A 20,041-nucleotide genomic window follows, 5' to 3' on the forward strand; every position below is an offset into this window, starting at 1 on the left:
TTTCTGCACAAGCTGCTCGCTGACCCTGCGGGTAGGTACACTTCCATGATTTGACATCCTCAAACCAATCCTAGGATCACTCCATAGGTACATCACTGACTGAAGCAAAACCCTGAAGTCTCACAGCAGAAACCTGCAACCAGGCCCTTCCTCCAGCATGTTCACTAGGACAACTGGAGCCTGTAGGTCAGCTCTGAACACCCCTAAGCTATTGTGTAGTGCTCACAAAAGCCAAACCAAGACTTTTTTTCCCCCATACGTTCCCATATAATCTTCTCATATTAGCTTAGTGGTTAAAGCATTCACAGCTACCATGGAAGATCTTGTTTCAGGCCCTTAAACCGGACTTTAACCCAGGGGTCTGTAACTCTGTGTAACACAGGCTGTTGGGTAAGTCTCTATTAGGTAAGCTGTTTAAATAACTCCATATAGCTTTGTATAAATAACTCCACACCTCATTAAAGTGAAGATAGGAACCGAACTCAGTGACAATGCAGATGACAGAGAGGTAATTCTCCCCCTCTGACTTGATAAATATTTAGTTACAAGAGACTGGAAGAGATCTCTTACAGACCACGCAGGAATCCTGGAGCTGGAACATTCCCTTGGGATGTATGTCACTTCATGACTAAGCAGCACATGCTTGTTCTAGGTAATGACTGGCATTACCTTTGAATGACTCGCCAGATTTAAAGATCACAGCTTTAAAAAAAAAAGTTTCCGCAGAGTGGTGGAGAAAGAGCTCCAGGAGAGGATGATGACAGAGACAGAAAGATTACAACCTTAAGGAGGACTTAAGGAAGGGTCCTCGTGATACTGAAAAATCACAGCTGTTCCAAGTTCACTTTCCTGTTTGCACAGCCAGCTCAATATAGTGACCTGGAAAAACAGCAGTCCTTTCAAAAAAGTTCAAATGCAAAGGCAAGACAGGCTAGCTACCTACTCACAGGTGGAGTGACCCAATGATCTGAATTGAGAACTGAAAAAATACATAGTAGACTGAAGACAAGGAACATGTCTCTTTAACAGCCATCAAGCCCAATGTGAAACTGAATCCTTGACAAAGAGTTAACTAAGTGGCAGGGGTGAAATCTTTGAAAATTAAGCTTCCCTAGAATCTTACTGTATTTAAATTCAAGCAGAGGAAACCAGCAAGACTGTCTGAAAACGTTAAAATTTCTAACCACCACCTTATTTCTCCTTTCCTCTCTCCTGCCGTGTTGGATGTAAACTCTGGAAAGAGTGAATTCTTCAAATACCAAAATAAATGTCACCCAATTTTAGTTGTTCTAAATCGCAGCCTTCTCAATATGATCTCTAGATCACAGATCAGAGAGAAAATGACATTCTGCACAAAGCCATGTTTGACCCAGACCTCTGGATCACTGAATTTTATCAGGTGACCTGTGGATGAGAGTTGGTCACAAGGCATCTAAAATGGTACTAAGCACAATGTAAACAGCTTTCTGTAAACACACAATGGACACGAATAAACATGAGGGGTGGGGGGGGATAATAACCATCAGTTTAGACGTATTTTTAATTTGGCTGTAAAGGGGTAAATCATTCCAGCAACATCACACAAAACGTGTCTCCCACCAAGGTAAGATCTGACATGACTCAGCATTCTCTGTGCCATGCCTTCCGTGTAGGACAGCCAGGCAGGAGCTGGTGTACACGCTGTCCGGTTTCCTACTTGGTATGAATGAAGGAACAGGATGTAGAGTGCAAGCATACAATTGCGTGTATTCATTCCTTAAAGTAAATTCAGCCCAAGCCTTCCTTGGACAGAGTCAGTGTTAGGGATTAAGCCAGGGCTGACTGCCTAGTCAAACAAATGCCATTTACAAAGCTAGACTTTGCACTTCAGTGAATGCAGAGATGACCAGCACTAAGAACTCAGGTCATTGGTCCCAAAATACTTCTAAAATTGCATAATCACTCTTTCTAATGGGATAACTAGATCTAATCAAAACCTTTCCTATTTGATCCACTGTTTTGAAAACAAATGATACTGGCACCAAAGAAGAAACATTGCAGATCCAGGTTTTAATTACTTTAGCTGGGCAGTTCTACCTCAGGGTCCCGATGTATGGCTGAATTAGGACATTTTGCAGGGTGCTGCGGAAACATGGTATATGGCTGTTTTTAGCTTATCAAAAGGAGACAATGATTTAACTTAAACCTTCTTCCTGGAGGTTCATGCTAACATATTTTACCTTAGGCTTCCTATAGCCTAGCAGCACATATGCAAGTGGCAGTTACCACAACACAGCTGACACACAGTAACCCTAAGCAAAGAAATTCAAATGTGTTGCCTTTACCCAGATCTCCAAACTCCCAGTTTCTTACACAGAACACTTCTTGGAAAAGCTAATTAATTATTTTCAGTAAAAAAATCCCTTTCTATCCTCTCCTCCTATCTTTTTTACATTTGTTTTCTTAAATGGTGAAATAAACGTTCATGAAGGAAGTACTCATCTGTTGCAAATTGGTGCGTGATCATTATAGCTTTATCACAATGCTTTAGCACTGAGTTTATGTCTGTGAAGGCATTCTGTTAATTACAAAAAAGGGAGTAATTCTTAACAAACCTGAATTTTAGCAGCTAATTCACTATCTTAGTAGCAGATACTGAAATGCTGCTCTATAATAAGCTCTAGAAGCATCTCAGTACTATCACCAAGAGGTAAAGCTACACAGAGCAAGGGAAGACTACAACCAGTGTCAAGGTCTCCCCACAGAGAAAATGCAAGAGCCTAATTCTTCTGCTTCAAAGGATAAAAACTGTGAGTAATAATTTCACCAATATCAAACCTAAACTCATGATAAAATACTATCAGATTGGGAACAGGTCCAATGCATTCTCAATGCTCATTACACAGTATGTCACCTCTTAGTAAGGCACCAAGTAAGAACATACAGCGCCTATATTTAGGTACTGTAACATTAACATTTGAATCCAACTCACACATTAGCATCTCCACCTTTCAGTCTTAAAACGGGGATCATGACTTTCCCACAATAACACAGCAAATGAGGACTGGCAATGAACCACAGCATCACATTGTTCCCATTCCACGAATGCAGCCAGATGAGAAGTGCCCAAAAGCTGCCACGAAGACAACAGCTATTTCTGCAACTTTTGCTGTTCTGAAAATCAATAGTATTCACAGCATTAAAGAACTGCAGGATCAAAGATTGCTATAACTCTTCACTGAAATCCAAGGCTGAGCCCCCAGGTGCTGTTATCCCCAAGGATAACTGATAACCTGCCAGAAGAGTGAGCTGAATCCAAAGCCAACTATATTTAAATCGACTTGGTTACTGTTTCTAGCTCTGGATCAGCACTGCTCTCAGCCAGGCCCATATTCCTGGTGCAAAGCCTTCCCTGAGCCACACTGCTTCCTGACCCAGCTATTGAACAGCTTTGAACTGCACTCTCCCCTTGCCTATTCAGTAATCTTATCAGAACTCCTCCTCAATGCTGTAATTCTAGTTCAACACCTCCAGGCACTCTCTCACACACAAAACAAAGAGCCCGAAACACATGGTACTTCGTACTTCGGCTCAGCAAAGGAATTTCTCAGCTAGATGCTTTATTATTAAGAAGTGCCGCAGAGTCCCAGACTTCTGTCAAGCTCAGCTTTGCTTCCATAGCAGTCCAAGTTTTGTCACTGTTTCAAACCAGTTAAAGATTTTTCCTGCTTCCTCTCTCTCCAAGTGCCCTTGTTCACAAAGAATCCAGGTCTACCTGGATTCCACCTGTCTCTTTGGCCAAGCAGGCTTTCCCTGTATTTGTTATGTATTCCTGCTGAGAAGCAGCAGGTCTGTCAGCCATGCTGGCTCCCTCCTGTAAAAACAAAGCAAAAAATAAAAACTAAAAAGAAAAAAATAAATCCAGAGCCCTCCACCTCAAGGGCCTAGTCCAGCAGTTCTGAGATCAATAAAAAATTGTCCTACCATGGCTATTCTCCAAGAGGTCTAAACATTCTTCCTGGGAACAGAACTTATAATTCAAAATGGGTGTCTTAAATGCAGTCTCCATTTTGAAGAGTGCAAAATTCTCCAGCAGAATGATGACAGAAACCTGCCAGACAGATTATGATGCTGATGCAGAAAACAAAAATATATAAAGTATCTGTAACACTTTTTTTATCTTGCTGCATGTAACTGTATGTGGAGACACAGACCTGCTACACTGATTAGACTCTCTGGGGGCAAAAAGAAAATTCCATGACATAAGGTTATATGGCTCACAATCATGAATGAAGAACTGCTAATTAATCGATTGTTCTCACTGGACAGGCAGCTTTCCAGGGTCCTCTTTTCATGTCCATAAATCAGATTTTTGTTAGAAAGCTAACTGATCAGTGACAGTTGCAGTAAAATCTTTTTTTCCTAAGATACATTCTCACAGTCTGTGCAATGTCTGATGCATGCCTCTTATTTTTCATTAAAAATAAATCACTCTGTACCTCTAACAATTTCAGTACAGACCACAAAGAGTTGAATTAAAATTGAACAGAAATGTAAGCTTTCAGGATCTAAAGGACAAACTGAGGTTAACACTTCAGATGCTTTAAAAGATGAATGTACAATCTGACCTGAACCAAACTTCAAAGTCAGTGAAGGCCAAGTGAAGATAAAAAGAAAAATGAAAAAGATTTCAGCAATTACTTAGCACTGGTATTTCAGTAGTAGGGAAACAACATGTACTTAGGTTAGAAGAAGCCTTCATGCCTCTGATAAATAATGTGATACTTTAAAAAAAAACCCCACAACATCCCAAACTGTGAAATACAATATTACTTTACTCTTTAATTCATTCTTTTCATACTACAGTACAAATAGCAGTAATGACTGTTTCTTGTAACACAGATATTCTTCAAATAAATAATAGCAAGTGGGAAATAGTAGCAAGGGGAGAAAAGGGGGGACAAAGAAGGAAAAAATATTAACCTAGAGACCTACTGAGCTATATAAACACAGGGCGGGGAGAGGAGGAGAGGCAATTTCTTTCCCAGATCCATAAAATTCACCACAATTATCTTTATGGACCCACTTATATCCATCTCAGCAGAATTCTACTACTTCAAAATAGCGTAATATTTCCTAAAAGGAGAATTACTCAAGATCCTTATGAAAGGCTAGAGAATTCTGAGGTCTCCCAAGCCTATTGTTCAACGTAAGAGCTAGAAAAGCTTGGAAAATACAGCTAAAGATGTAAGTAGCACATGGGAATCCTTGCCAAAACTCCCTTCCTAACGGCTTACCGCCTCCCGCTCCTTTCTCCTGCTGCAATCTTTACATCTCCACTGGGTTTTTAAATGATCGTTCTAGAAGCAGTTAAAAATGACTTTTAGGTTAGATACTGGCAGCAGCATGGTCAAAACATCTGATTTGATGGTTTTGGCCCAACAAAGGCTCTACCAACAAATGCTATCCCAATCCCCTTGCCATGTTCAAGAGAAAATCAACTAGTAAATCTGTTGCCAGATTAGTAATGACAAAGTACTATTTCCAACTGATTATTATTTAATATGAAATGAGCTCATGATCTCAGGATGGTTCTGGCTGTAAGGTGGCATTACATCATTCACTCTCACTGTTGACACTGGAGTTTTTGGCGCACGTTCAGCAGACAGCACCTGCCTTACTAGAACTCGGATATCTAATTCATTACTAGCTCAGCTCCCTGATATACTAATCAAGGAAGTCACAACTCAGAAAAGAATAGGCTTTTTTTAGCTAGGACATCCATATCTGACTCAAAGGACCAGATAGCATAATCATAAAAAGAAGTTCTAGTTTTGTCTCTGCAGCAGATTCTACATTCATGACCAACTGCAAAACCATTCCAGTAAACCATAACTTAGCCAAATTAGTGAAGATACACCAGCAGAGAGATCACTTACAACTGACAATAGGTAGTGAACTCGGAATCACATGCATGCCCACATTATCTGACCATCCAAACTAGACACCCCCCCCCCCCCCCAGGTTCTTTTCCTAGGGCAAGTAAAACTTCACTACCAAGAACTCTCTGTGGCATTCAAATACATCTTGGTCTGTCATATAATTTTATTAGTAGCGAGTCTGCAAACCACACAGCCCAAAACCAGGGACACTCATCACTCCTTGCTCCTGTCTCACACTCTGCACACTATCTCTTCCCTCTTTGTCTGAGGCTGGGTAATGCTTTATAGTTTCTTTTTCAGCCTTTAACCCTTTCTTAAGGCCCAAGTAGGAAGCAGAGGTGTCACTGGTAATCCATGCACTGTCCACCCAGTGAGGTACTTTCTTGTGTGACCCTCAGAACTACTTGTACATTTGCAGGGAACATACTAAGCACCATTTCATTGCTACACTATTAACTTCAGAGCTGCCCGGTTGGATGGACTGCCATCCTGACAGACTGCAATGCCCAGAAAACACTAAGCATATACAATGACTTTACACAAAGGCAAAGGATGCATATCAAAACAGCACAAAGTAATCTTGTGAGCTTGGTCATGAGAGAACCTTTTCCTCAATATTTGCCCAGCAGTAAGAGCCGTTCTGGTTTTATGGATATGGAATATGGAAAGACCACTGGTTCCTTGTGCGAAGTCCTTCAGTATCAGATATGAGTCAGGTCCCCTGACTCTTAATTCCCCTATTCTAATTACAGCTATCCACATAATTAAGATGTGTTTCAAGTGTTTTGGAAATAATTATTAAGTGCACATATTGCAATTTGACACTGCAAATACCAGACAGATTTTTAACCTGGTTCTAGGTTCTGAGGACTGCACACTAGTGGTTATGTTGTGCCTTCATGACTGGACGTAATTTTTTTCAAGCTGTAACTGCTGTGATCACTGCTATTGACAAAATAGGATCATCAACTCTACAAGCTTCCATAGCCATGAAAGTATGAATTAGTAAATTGGGAGTCAGAGATCAGAACTTGTATGGAAATAATGAAATCTCTAAATTCAGTAAGGCCATCTAAAATAACCCTCTTGGGTTTTGTGAAGCAACATGAGAAGCTGAATGTCCCAACTTCCTTGCAAATATTCACTCCTGTAAATTTTTAAATACATCAAAATTATCTCCTTGGCACTCTCAAGACAAAGAGGATTTCCTCCATTCTCAGCACCAAAGCAAGAGGCAAAACCACATAGCTCTGACAGCACCTGAATTAACAGCACCAGAGGTTCACAGATAATCTCTGACTTGACTATTACGGTTTGTTTTAATGTTTCATAACCATATCCCCTTTGATCTGCAAATCTTTACATTGGCAGTTCTGTGCTTTGAATTTATAGGAACAGCCACTGCTTTAACCAGTTTGAGAGGGAACTGATTTACATTACTTGCTCAAAATTAAAAAGAAATACTTCCAAAACCATAGTCGAAGGTATTATTCTATTACCAGCAATTGAAATAAAAGTCTTGTCATCAGTTAGCCATCATTTACATTCCACTGGTGATCTACTGTAAATAAAAAGAAGAGGAAGACAACTGAATGTATTACTGACTTCTTTGTGCTGGACCCTAGAACTTGAACTTTGACTAGGGACAGACAAGCCAAGCTACTGGTTTAACGCCTTTGCAGAAAACTAACTTCACCAAGACAAATACTTGTTTTGGTTTTGTGGAATTTTTTTTTTTTTGGTTGGGGTTGGTTGGTTTGGTTTTTTTTTTTTGTGGAGAGAAATCAAGTAGACATCAAATTAATAAGTCACTCATCATCTATGTATGTATTGTAGTTATGCTTGTAGATTGTAACTATAAGCAGCCCAATCTTGGCTTTAAACACACAGATGATCCATCAAATCTTTAAAAGGCCCAAATAGTTCCACAGGAAGTGAAACGTTCTTCACGTTTACCTGCAGCTTTGTGTCTCATATTTGTATTATCCCATTTCAACTAAGATGCAAACTCTTGCCACCTTTTCTTTTGTGCTTGGGGCATTAAAAATTTCCCCCTCGTGGGTCTGTCACTGTCTAAGAACATAACTGAGCCCCTGACAAAGCCTTTCCTTCTGTGGTGAGATTCAGGCCTTTACCCATTCAATCATTTTCATCACAGACAAAGCATCTTTAATACACTTTAATGCTGGAAAATTTATCTGAAACTGTCCTACAAGTTTTAAAGTTACTGAGGAACCCCGGCAGATCAGCAGGCAAGGGTAGCACACTTCTGTAAACCTCCTTTCCTTAGGAATCACAACTAAAATTCCTGACCTGGTTCTTCTGTAATGTTATGACATTTCAAGGTTCATTCAGTGGCACTGGGTACCCGTTGCTGCCTGCTCCTTCAAAGAGAAGCACTCATTTTTTCCTAAAAGGAAACTCCATGCCAAAGCAGCACCTGGCAGCACCAGCTCCTGCCCTGACCCTCTGAAGCCTTTGCCCTGTTTTCTGACCAAGTCTCAGGGGTACAGCTTCCCTGAGATAGGCCATGGAGATAGACCACACTAAGTTTTTGGTTTCACCTCTGTTCAACTTCCATGAAGCTTATGATTCCTGCTGCTTTCTTAGCTTTTAACAGGAGCAGTACATGTTAAAGAACAGATGACCAGCCAACCCAGAAGCAGCTCTGACTTGATTGCATCTGAGAAGGCAGGTTTTCCCTATCCCTCTGCCCCATTTTTATTTAAATCCCCAAGTTCCAATGGCATTAGATGATGTTTCTAAAGAGCATTAGGCACACTCAAGGCCCATCCAAACAAAAAAAAAATGTACTGCCGTGATTTATAATGCATCAGGCAGTGACTCATATAACTGGCTCCCCTGAGAGCTCTTTTGAAGCGTACATGAGTCAACAGACTGACAGGACAGCACAATATGCCATCACCAGGCATTCATGGGCAGCCTCGCCGTTTCTTCTGCGGCATGCCTCATTCTCCTGTCTCCAGTATATCTCTTTCATATCTCCCTCTGGCTCTGTCAAAGCAAGTTACACTTTATTAATCTGCTGATCAGGTCTATTCATATTGCAGAAATTAAATTAACTAGAAGTGCAGCATCTTTGAGTGCTAACAGAACCAGAAGTTATAGTACCTTGCCTCACTGAAGTCTGTGGAAGTTTTTCCATAAATCCGAACTAGGCCAAAGTCTCAATTCCAAGCTCTAAGACCATCTAAACCCTAAGTGTGGCTGCTTGAATAATGTTGAGCCTCCCACTCAAGGAAGCTTACTTGTCCATGCAGTCTGCAGTCCCAGGTGGTCTTGTGTTTATCTCCAACACCTGCTTGCCTTTCTGCCTTAAGCTAGTCCTGACACTGGTCCACCAACAAGCCTTATCTTATTTGTACTGAATTTTACACTTTTGAAATATAACAGACATTCCTGACAGGGTCACTGTATTTCTGAAACAGTGGTTAACAAGTTGTTTGGCCATTTCGTGGAAAGTGTATTGCTGAAAATAATCATCACCTTGACTTTCTTAGCAGTTGTCAAGCATTACACTGTGTTATGTGGACATGAAAGTCTGAAGTTGGCTTTAAGAGTGAAAAGCAGTATGGCTGTATTAATGTGGCGTTTCATCAACACTAAGCCTTATATCTCAGCTAATTAGTGAAGCAGGAATGCCACAATGACAAGATTATACTGTTACCAGTGCTCAAAATTAATTTAGCATGACACGTGTCACTTGGACAGGACTTAAATTTTGGCCAATCTACAAAGAACTTTTACAGAGGCATCTCATTTCCCAGTAGACACAACACACACACACCAGAATGATAATTTCTGCTAGGCATTCCATTCACTAAGCCTTCCAAAAATAATATTGTTACCAAATTTGCAAAACAGTATCTTCCATCTGCACATGTATTATTATTAGTGTGATAAGGCAACAAGGAACATTGATAAAATGCCTTTGTCAAGAATCAGAGTTATATAACTAACATCATTGTGTGTATATTTATACACACATAAGTGTACAGATGTATCAAAATATCACTTAATGTTCTCTGGTTTGTGTTTTGTTCTAAGATTTACATGAACAGTGACGGTCATGGCAGGTTACTACACTGTAAATACATGTTCATAAGCACATACATATTTGTAGGCACAGGACACATCCATACACATAGACCAGAACATCAGTCTGAAGTGCTCTGTATACTCTTTTCCTCTTAGATTGGTAGATCTACCCATGAAATTAAATTTTGCTTTATTAGCAATGTTCAGGCTTTCATACCAAGTCTACATATACGTTAACTGTGTTACTATGAAAGAAAGCAAGAAACATTACAGCACTGTAAGAAAGCAGCAGTCTTCTCTCCATACCATAGAACAAGTTTCTTAAACTTCTGCATTTAACAAAATACTGTGTAATAGTGTCATTTAACACTCTTATTTGTTGTAAATACTAGCTGTCAGAGTTTTAACCTTTACACAAGGTTATAAAGGTTAAACCAAACCCTTATAAAAAGGTTTAAAACAATTTGAGAAGTCTTCTAAAACCCAAACAATTTGAGAAATAGTGCTTCGGAAGATGAGCTTACTACCATCAGATTAATTGCCAAGCAATTAGTACTGTCTCTTCTGTAATCCTTATCTCTGTCTCTCTCAAATATGCAGTTCAGTGTCTTTGTTAAAAAATCAGACTGAAACTTCAGTTCAAGGGGGGGGGGGGGGGGAGGAGACACACAAGACTAAAAAAAAATAAAAAAAGGGGTGGGTGGGTAAATTTATTTCAGCATTTCCACCTTCTGTAACTGGACACAGATTGTAATCCTATGCATTGCATAAAGTCCCCCTTTTCCCTAAAACCTTCCAAACTCTCAGCAAGGGTAATTACTTGGCCCTAGTTTTCATGTCCATTTCGGTGTTGTACATCACATACAATGTAGCGTCTATCCAGTTATCACTGTTGACCAAGAAGCGCTTTATTCTAGAACAAGAAATGAGGTTCACCAGAACGAGCTATTGCTCTACCTCCCTCCTGACCAGCACTGCTCATGGCAATGTGGCTTCTCCTAACCACATGACATTATCACATACACCTTGGCATTTCTATATTTTATCATGAGTCAGGTGTGTTATGTTAACCATGAACAGGTACAGGTTAACAGTTTGACAGTATACAGGTATAGAGCACATTGTGTCTGGAGTTTACTGCAGGTACACGTGATTTATCAAGTATTAAACCTGGCAGCAGCTTCTTTCCAGAGAAAGGAGTGAGAAAACATTCATCGGTTCATTACCAATTTGCTTTCAGTTAACAAGTAAAAAATAAACACGGGATTTGTTAAACTTTCAATGTTGGGGTTTTTTTTTCACATTTAAGGCTAGAAGTTTCTGTCTTCAAAGGGCAAGTTACTCAGTCCTAAATAACATGATTTAAGAACAGAAATGCTAGCCAGGAGCTAGCTATGCGCAGCTTGCTTCGATTTTGTGACTACAGGCACACTTGCAAGAGCTTGAAACAGATGTCAATCATCTGCCTTTACCGAACACAGGTAAGACAGACAATTAGCACCTTGTAAACAATTCAAACAAACTGCAAGTCACTCAGACTAGCTGTAGCCTTCTGTTACATTGTTCAGGACTATCCAGTTAATCGATCAGCTCCACACCTAAGGTTTATCTCTGAACAGTTGAAGTCAGATCCTCAGCCATCTGATGACCCTACATAAGACTGTTAGCATCCAGGTGTTTCAATCCCAGCTCCTCAGGAGACTAATGACTCTATTTAGACTTGTCAGGTTTTGTTACACATCATAAGAGGTACAGGGTTGGAGTAGGCGTAAAAGATTCTAGTATTTGCTCTTACTATACTTCTTAAGTGCAATGGAAGCAGGAAAAACAGATTGTAGCATCTTAATAGGTAACAGATCAACATATGATTAACACCTGTGTAAAGACCTACATTTGCTCCATAAGGACACACAGTTTATTCATCTAGTTTCACTTCGTCCTTAAATGTCCCGAGCCCCCTTCTTATCAAGGCATGAAAACTCCATGCTGTACTCACTTTACACTGACTATCCAAGCTCAACTACTTGTACTTTCAGTGTCTCCTAATGCATTACCACAATTTCCCTCAGCTCCCAGGGCAGTTACCCCCACTTCTCTGACAGAACAACCAACCTGGCCCTGTCTACTGCAGGACAAAGAACAATTAGCTATGACTTATCACCTAGCTAATTATGCAGGCCACAGAGCACCCATGAAGTATGGAGAATGCCCTCATGATTTCTGGCATTTGAGATGACTGTGTTTGAAAACTTCAAAAGATCAAAATCATGAAGACTATTACAAAAATATTTCCATGAAGGACAGTTCACGCATTTACACTCTAAAACCAACCGAATGCCCAAATCTTACAAAACCAAAAAAGACTGCCTGCCATAAAGTCGTTCACTTCACATAAATAGTGTGAGAAGCCTTAATTTAAAAGTGTTGTCACAGGTTCCACACTGTGCCCACGACAGATATTCATAGGGTCACTGTGTTGAACCCTCATGTTCATTTTCAGACATTGTGAAAGATCACTTGGTGACAGGTTGCCCTAGGCCTTCACAAAACAAACTAGTTGCCTCAAGCTGTTTACAGACTGCCCAGAATACCCATGTCTTTAAAGTGCCATTTTCCAAAAATCTGGTCCTGGGGACGCTCCTGGGTTACAGTTTACCCTTCACCAATACATAATAGTAAAATCAAACAAACAAACAAAACCCCCAACAAACAGAAGATTACAGTCCTGTGGGCTGCATCATTTTACTTCAGCATTCACAAGAAATATCCTGACATAGACAAAATACTTTTATATAAAAAGCCCTGTCTCACTTTTCTTTTTGTGTCTAGAGTGGTTTGTTTGGTTTGGGTTGGGTTTTTTTTGTTAAATGGACTATTTTTTTCAGTAAGCAGTAGCCTTTTCCCTGCATCAGGCTGGATCCTATACATCCAAATGGAAAGCTGTCCTAAGTAGTGCTGGACTTGATATGTAGGAAGAACACACTACATCAAGAGCAGTGAGCCCTGTGCAGACTCAGAAAGGTCAGTCAGCAGTACTGAACAGATAGCATGCATTCCTGTTTCTCTCCCCTGCTCGATCCTCCATTATCTGCAAGTCTTCAAGATTTGAGTTTTGAAAAGCAGGCATCGACACCTGACTCACTTTCCTTAGTACAAAGTTATTGAGGATGAAAGCACTGTGATCCTCCCCAAAAGAGCAAAACCCTGATGAAATCAATTTCCCTAGACTGTAGCTCTCTGTCTCCTAACATTCACTCTTGGATGGGCCACACGCAGATTTAGTAACCTTCCTTGGTGCCCTAAATCATAACTGCAGAGAGGCACAGCCCCAAATCATCACAAGATGCATTTGCCTTCAGAAGGCTAGGGCCTCAGACTATGTCTAGGATTTTACAAAAAGGTAGCCAACACCCATTACCGATCGCTTTAAAAACCTTACACACCTTTTTCAACAGTGAAAACCTAATTCTTTTCTCCAGTCATCAAATCCTCCTTTTCATGGCTCCACCCAGGTGAAAAGATCAGCTCAGCACACTGGTACCACCTGCAAGATAGGTGCAGTAGTCCCCAATTCTACAGATTTGCTCCTTTAGGCTGGGCCTCTCAGGTAGGCACTGATTCTTTCCAGCTGAGTACTACGTACATAAATGCTCAGTAAATAAAGTAACATTAACCACTTGCTTATACGTTCAGTTGATGAAGCTGTCCCATAATGCTGTAAATTTGACTGGTCACTCAAAAGTCTGTAACACATTATAATGTCAAAAGATTATTGTGTCTGCACTTAAATATGTGAAAATTACAGCTAACTTACAATAATGTAAGCATCAATTTTATACTGTTTTATTAAAAAGTCACAGCAGCAAAAGTAATGAAGTGGATGCAATACCTATAAAAGTACAAAGCTAGTAACTTTGAAAATAGAGCTCCCAGGTACAGCATAGACAGCAGTGAAAGCTTTTCTAAATTCAGTATACAGTGTTTAATTGTGGCCTGTCATAAAATCCCACTATTTTTTAACTAGTCTGCATCCTTTTCAATATTTGCTGAACATAAGGTTATATATCTGAATAGTTTTTTTCTATACTATTATGTGTAATTGATAACATATGAGTTTACATTCTGCTAAAAAGGCATGGAAAGTCTGCAGTCCCAGAAGGCATTTTTATTTCTGGCATAAGCCTTCCACCCTAATGACAGGGAAGGGCAATGGTGCATCTTTAGCAAGAACTTTAAATTTCCAAAGTATTAAGATGTGGTACCATCACTTTCTTAGTTCACAGGCATAACAAGTATTCCAACTTAGGTTTTTGTTATAAAGAAAACAAATTATGTTATTTATTGTCACACAGAATAATATTTCATGTAATAAACAGTATATTTCATTCATTACCATTGCATTGTTTTGGTCCTTCTGCAAGTCAAATTTAACCTTGTCTTGTAAGGACAGACATAACTTCAGAGACAATGTTCCTAAAATGTAATTCTTAAAAAACAAAACAAACTTTTAGTGTAGACTCAACCAAGCAAATACTTGGCTGACTGTTAATTTGTTTAGAGTGGACTACACTAAACAGAATAAAAGTGCCCAGATACAGCTAATAATAAAGAATTGTTTGATTTTAAACTAACTTTCTGCCCTGAAAAAAATACCACTTTCCAAGTGTAGACATCTCACAGGCTTTGGTTTTGTTGCTTTATACGGTGTTAGACAGATATAGTGTACAGTTAGATATAATTTGCTGATGCAAAACCTTAAGTGGAATCAGACATTTATACATAAATAATATACATATGTTAAAGTATTATATAAATTACACATAAAACATATAACAGTATTTAGTTAGACAAGTCAGCTAAGAAAGGTCACTCTTGCTATGGGCACCTTGCAGTAAACCTCCTGCCTTATCTTTGATATGTGCTAACCGTGTGGTAAAAGCAAGTTAGGCATCCCATAATTAAAAAACAAACAAACAAACAAAAAAACCCCAACAAAACAAAAAAACCCCTAAAACTACTTTTTTTTTGTCAGCCATACCTGCTTTACTTGCTCAACTTCTTACAGATAAGCAAAAACTGATTGCATAAATCGCAAAATTGCACCCACAGTTTCAAATTTCAGAAAAGAGGGATCTGTTTCCTTGCATGCCCAAAGTTGTCGAGCTGAGCCAAGACTGTAAACGATCATGCCATGCGTCATGCAGATTTTTATACACTTAATTGTGTGCACACAAAAAAACCCCCAAACAACAGAGCCAGAGCCTCCCCTCTTAGATAAGGGGACAAAGCAGTTATGAGATGTGCCTGTGGTGGACAAAACCTCTTACTTCCGCATAACTGGAACACATGAGGTCTGTTCCTTGTCAAACTTGTACTTTTATTTTAAGTTAAAACCTGAAAGTGAACACAATTACTCCAGGCAAGATTAAACCTACAATTCACTTTTTTAGTTTTAATTTTACACAGTGGTCTGACTTCAAACTATGGAGAAGAAATTGCTTTTACATTAAGGCAAGTTTCAAAAACCACTCCCCAGAGTAGCCACACAGCTTTTAGTCTCAGAGTGCAAGTGATTATGCCACTTAGGAAGTTTCTGCATTGTCAATCATATCTAACATTATTGCATGTACTTAAGTTGCCCCTACAGTAATCATAAAATTCTATTTCCATATGCTTGTATACTGAGGCACAGACACTGGGGAGGACCATGTGCAGATCTGGCCCAGGAAGAGTTGAAGGAGTCCCCAGAGAGAGACTCCAGAGCACTAGAACCTGCTAGAGAAGCCATTGCTCCCATTTGCCAGCAAATGTCTGAAAAATCTCAGTGGCAAGCACAGCTCACTTCAGCAGCTGGTCCTCATCAGGAAGGATACATATTAAAATACTGCCCGTTACCTCAAGTCCACACTAAGGACCAGGCTGACAACCAAAAGCTTGCAAACCCAGTGCTATATGAGACAGAAGTCAGTGTGATTCTACATAAGGAATTCCTGAGGCTTTTGTTCTTGTTTGATCTTTGATAACCACAAGAATGCCCACATAAAAAAAAAGTTAAAAGCATATTCAAGTTGCAGAGTACGTTATGCAGAAGTTCTGAAATCTTAGGATTGCCTTCAGGACTTTGAGTTACCCTTTTTGCCTTTGCACAAAAGGCGGCAAAGTGAGCCCTAATTATGGGAACACAGCTGGTTAGTATAATTTATTTAAATTTCCAAAAGGTTTTTGACAAGGTTCCATGCAAGGAGCTACTGGAGAAACCAAGATGATGTTAGGGGAAAAATGCAAATGATTGTTATGAACGAATATCTGGTTGGAGCAAAAGAATCAAAGTGTAAGGTTAAATGGTTGGGTTTTATTATGACAAAAGGTTAACAGCAGAGTGTTTCCAGGTCCTTATACTCAGTCCAGCGTTCTTTTAATATATTAACTCATTCCAGTGAGAGAGGGAGAAATAGGTGCCAGAGTCTGCAACTGTCAAAAGTATATTCGGGAAAAGGGAGATTTGTGAGTAAATTCAGTATGACTTCTCTTAGATGAATGAACAATGCAACGACAAAAGAAATTCAACACTAGAGATGAACATGAGACCATGCTCAAGTCAAACTTCAAACAAGCTATGTAACATCCAAAGTTGACAGAGCCCCAAGCTCAGTATGTAGCAGCAGCCAAAGATAAAGCCGAACGTGCTCGATTCCATAAGAAAGAGGTCAGGGAGCAATATCAAATACATATATATTGTAATCAGAGGCATAACTTTGCTTAGAATACTGCATGCAGCCTAAGTCACCTTTACTGAAAAATGGAATGTCATAGGACTAAATAGACCTGGGAGAGAACCAGGGCAATGAATAGGCTGGGAGTAATTCTGATAGGAAAAGAGATAGAGAAAAGTGAAAAAAATTTATCTCAAAGTATGGTGAAAGTATACAAAATAACAAATGGTACAGAGAAGGTAAAAACAAGGAACTTCTGTTTTCATTGTCTCAAAGCACAACTAGATATTAAATGAAATAGAGAAGAAAATTAAAAATTAATGCATTTATGTAATTCACAACTCAACATGCTACTCTGCCACTGACTGCCATTACACAGTTTTAATGCTATGAAGTTACTAAACTTTTATACCAGTATAAAGACCATCCAGCTATCTCATTACCAAAGCCCGATATTAAACTATTGTTCTAGTGCTTGTATTGAACTATTAAAGATTTGGAAGGGACATTTATGTGAATACGTTACCTCACATCTGCCTTCTGTAGACTCTACTTTTTGTCTGATACACCTGAGACTAGTCAATGTCACAGATAAGAAAAACTGAAGAATGGGTGTGACCTACGGGAGCAATTCTCATTTTTCCACTCATAGAACAGATTTGTTAACTGGAAGAACAGTTAATTGTTACACTGCTCTATTCTCATTGCTGAAAGTATGACCTGCTTAACTTACTGTGCACTACTTACTTCTGTTGTGAATATAAAGGAACAAATTTTCTCACAATCATTGCAATGGCATCTGAGCATTCCACAAGGATCAACAGGTTTATTTTCGTAACATCCTATTAAGTGAGGAAAAAAAGAGATAGTCTCCAGTTTATAAATGGGAAACTGAAACAAAGATAACAAACATTGACAAGCCTGAGGTGCCTAGGTCCCAATTTTCCAGAGTACTTCCTTTAAGAGCTTCTGTTCCCAAAGCATGGCCGTGATGACTTTAGTAGCTAGGCAAACAGTCTCAGCATCTCAAACCAAAGCAGTTGTAAAATAAGAAACATACCATTAGTCGTGCAAGATACCACATGTGATAGTGTGACAGGATAGAAACACATGTGGTATCACCACAGAACACTGACAAACCTGTGATACGGACAACCATTGAGCAATAAAAAAATCTAGCCCCTCCAGTTTTATTTCTCTCCCTTCTTGGAATCCAGTTTTACAAATACTTAGCAGCATGTCTATGCAGATGGGTCCAGGCAGAGCCGAACTTGCTCTGACTAAACCAAGCTGTTCAAACCTGTTGGCACAGATGTATCTTGATGCACATGTATACCACACTTACCCAAGGAGCTGCACAGATGCCAAAGTTGCTCATTGAGCAGTGCGAACTGCTTGTGAGACATGATGATCAGTGCTGATGTAGCTCCAGCAGATTACATAACACTAAAAAACAGCCTCACCAACACACAAAGGGAAAAGAAACACTGCAGAAAGTTACATATCGTCTTCTGTACCACTTACTACTGCCTGCAATCAGCAGTCAATACCAGCACCCGTCATCAACTTACAGGTCACCAGGTTACTGCATTCATTGCAAAATCAAGTTGCTCTGTTCCTCAGATCTGAGGTCAGGACAGACGAGAAAATCACCTGCCCTCTCTTTAGGTACAACCTTGTTTCAGGTGTGTTGAGGCTTTATTGGTAGAGAAGGTTGCAGGGGTTTTCTTGTACCCACCCTACTTTTTTGCAAGTTTTATGCACTCTACCACCTCAATCATGAAAGCCAGAATTTGTAGACTGATCAAAGGTATTGCCTAGGCAACAGCTGCGAGATGCACTGCACATTTTCTGTCTTCCCCAGAGGTCCCAACTACAGATACCCCCCTTCATGCTCACATCCATGGAGTAAGTTGGCTCAAAAAATCCCACCTCTCTGCATTTTGTACTCAGGGAGCTAGGAATGACCACCACAACATGAGCTGTGAAGCGGCCCACTGCCTGCTCCTAATAGCTAAAAAACTGCCATGCAAAGTTGAAATCAATCTTCTCCTAGCATCCTTTGAGACAATTCCGAGGAACCCACATTCCAACAGAGCTAGAAAGACTGTTCCTAACGCTCTTAAAAGCAAGCCTGAGCTCACTGTGAAAATAAAAACTATTTTTTTCTCCTCATAAAAGTGACCTTGTCAAAGAAGAAAAGAAAACCCCAACCTCAAAAAAAAATAACCAATCAAACCTCAAAAACAAAACAAACAAACAAAGGGGAGGAGTTTCACGAATTTGCCAGCAGTCCCCAGCACAATAAGCATGGTGAAGCGGCTGGAGCGGTGTGGAGAAAGGGAAATCTCCTCAAATCCTTGACGTGTCTTTTGTTAACTTCCCGTCATTACTTTTTTTGCATGACCGTGTCCGGACGCTCAAAACACCAGTTTGAAGGGTCAGCCCTCAGTGCTGGGAAGCAGGACTTTCGAAAACAAAAACAAAACAGGAAAAAAACCCAACCACCAACCACGCATACGGCGGCGAGCGCGCACACCCCCCCGCCCCTGAGTCACCAGTCCCTCGGAGACACAAGCTCGCGTCTTGTCACGTTAAAAACACCCGCCCCTGAGCGAGCCTCGTCCGAGCGAGCTGCCGCCGCCCGAGCACTCTCGCCCCTGCCCGGCGCCCGCCGAACGGGACGCACAGCCGCGGGGCGACAGCGGCGGGATGGCGGCCGGAGGGGGGGCGCGCGCCCCTCGCCCCGCGGGCCGGCGCGTAACGGCCCAGCTCGCGCCGCCGGCGGCGGGAGCCCAGTCAGCGCCGCGCGGCACAGCCGCCCGCCTGACGCGGCGTGAGTCAGAACGGCTGGGCCGGCCTGCCCCGCCGCCAGGCACCCGCCGCCAGCCCCAACGGTCACCCGAAGGCGGGCTGCCGGCCCCGCAGCGGCCAACACTGGGGCCTTGTTAACTGGCGTGACTCACCAGCCTCCCTCCCCCCGCACACGTCCCCCATTCAGGATGTAACAGCTGTTTTATCTCCGGCAAGGTCGCTGTAATTACGCCACATAAAAATAGTTACAAGGTACTTGGGAGGATTTGCTGTTAAAACGCTGTTGCTTCCTCTTCTGTTGTGAATGCGCGTTTGTGTGGATGCCCGCGCCGCCGAGCGGGAGGGTGGGGGGAGGAAGCAGCCCTGCTCTGCTCTGCTCTGCCGTAGGAATTCATTATTTCATCAGCCGTTTAACACGTTTGCTTCTCAACCCCCACCGCCTGCCCCCGCTGCTCCTCGGCCGGGAACAGCCCAGCACGTGGCGGTGCAGGAGTAACACAAATACGTACACATACACACACTGCCCGGCGTAAC

Source organism: Falco cherrug, chromosome 3, assembly GCF_023634085.1.
Source record: "Falco cherrug isolate bFalChe1 chromosome 3, bFalChe1.pri, whole genome shotgun sequence".
NCBI lineage: Eukaryota > Metazoa > Chordata > Aves > Falconiformes > Falconidae > Falco > Falco cherrug.